Raw genomic sequence first — 2,173 nt, 5'->3', positions numbered from 1 at the left:
ACACATACACATAGACAGACAGACACACACACACACAGACACACACAGACATACACATAGACAGACAGACACACACACACAGACATACACACAGACATACACATAGACAGACAGACACACACACACACAGACACACACAGACACACTCTTACAGCTCTGAGCGTGGGTCTCTCTCTTCCTTATTTAGGTCCATAATGTCACCTGCTCCATGCTCATGTCCACTTGTCTACGTGCAGAGCCACACAAACACACACACACCTACACACACACCCCACTCACACACACCTTGAAACCGTAGTCATCACAGTAGAGCTCTTCCCATCAGCAAAGAGGTACACTACTTATACTTCTACTACTACTACTACTTCACATACACATATACACACACACACACACACTCACACTCACACACACTCACACACACTCACACACACTCACACACACACACACACCACACACACACCACACGCACACACACACACCACACACACACACCACACGCGCACACACACACACACCACACGCGCACACACACACACACACACACACACACACACACAATGCACAAGTGATATGCTACTCTATCTTGTAGCCATGTTGTTGTCTTTTGCATTCGTACATGTGTGAGTTCACGCCCAGCTCTGAGCCTAACCCACCCACTGCATAGTTTTGATAAATGCTAATGACGAGTCTCCATCAGAAAATGACAATGAGACTCACAGGCGGGGGCTGTGGGAGGTGGGCCATTTTGTGACGTAGATAGGTACCCTACAGCAGCTTTGACCTTGGAAGATTCAGGATAATTTTACACACACACACACTCACACTCACACACCTCTATTTGACTTGTCAAAGTGAAGACCCAGTGTGTATACGTGTCAATTTACAAGTGGTTGTGTGTGTGTGTGTGTGTGTGTGTGTGTGTGTGTGTGTGTGTGTGTGTGTGTGTGTGTGTGTGTGTGTGTGTGTGTGTGTGTGTGTGTGTATCAACTCTGCCCAGGCACAACACTCAACTCTGATGGCAGACAGGTGAACTCTGATCTACTCTAAATGAGTCATCAGTTATTATCCTGTTAAAGTTATAGCAGGAGGGATTGGTCTTCTGAGTGTGACTATGTGTGCGTGTGTGCGCGCGCGCACGTACAAAATTGAAGAGAGGTTCTGTGTGTGTATGTCTGTGTGTTTGTGTGCTGTTATGGAATAGCTGTCTGTATGAGCTCTACCGCTGTCTCATGATTCTCATGTTCTCACACACACACACACACACACACACACACACGTATCATCCAGCAGCTGTCTGAACTACCAGCTTGTTTTAGGGATTTTGCTTGTTTGTTTGCATGCTTATTTGTTTGTATGTGTGTGTCCTGTGTTTGACAGTGTGAGCTGTGTGTGTGTGTGTCTTTGTGTGTTATACTTGGCACTGGTTCAGATGTGTATTGTGAGTGTGTTTGTGGTTCACCAGGCTGCATTAAAGTAGGAGACTGTGTTCCTTTCTCACAGTGTGTGTGTGTGTGTGTGTTTGTGTTTTATACTAGAGGACTGTGAGTATGGGTGGGAATCTCTTGGCACCTCACGATTCGATTCGATTCCGATTCAGAGGTCAACGATTCGATTCTAAACCGATTCTCGATTCTAAACCGATTATCGATTATCAATTCTAAACCGATAAAACGATTATCAATGCATCTCGATTTTTAAAACATTTGAGTTTGCTACTCAGAGTCTCAAATCACTTCCTACTTTGTGTTTGATAATTAAAGAAAATCAACAGATCTATTTTTTTATTAGAGAAAAAGTGTGTCCTTGACACAATTACGACTTTCTATGAACAATGCAATAATCGATGCAGCTTGCATTTCAACACAAAATGAATGTGTAAAAAAAATATATATATATTAATTGAAAAAAATAATAATATAATTTTTTTTTATTTTATTTTATTAAAAAAATCAATTATGAACTTTTCTGAATCGAGACAGAATCGTTCTAGAGAGAATCGAGAGAAATCGAAAAATCGATTTTTTCCCCCCACCCCTAACTGTGAGTGTCACTTGAATAAATGCACCTGCATTACGATTTGCTGTTAGTAATGACTGTGCTGCATGCACTGTGTGTGTGTGTGTGTGTGTGTGTGTGTGTGTGTGTGTGTGTGTGTGTGTGTTGGCAAGGG

This window comes from Clupea harengus, chromosome 21 (genome assembly GCF_900700415.2).
Source record: "Clupea harengus chromosome 21, Ch_v2.0.2, whole genome shotgun sequence".
Taxonomy (NCBI): Eukaryota; Metazoa; Chordata; class Actinopteri; order Clupeiformes; family Clupeidae; genus Clupea; species Clupea harengus.
This window is presented reverse-complemented; position numbering follows the sequence as displayed.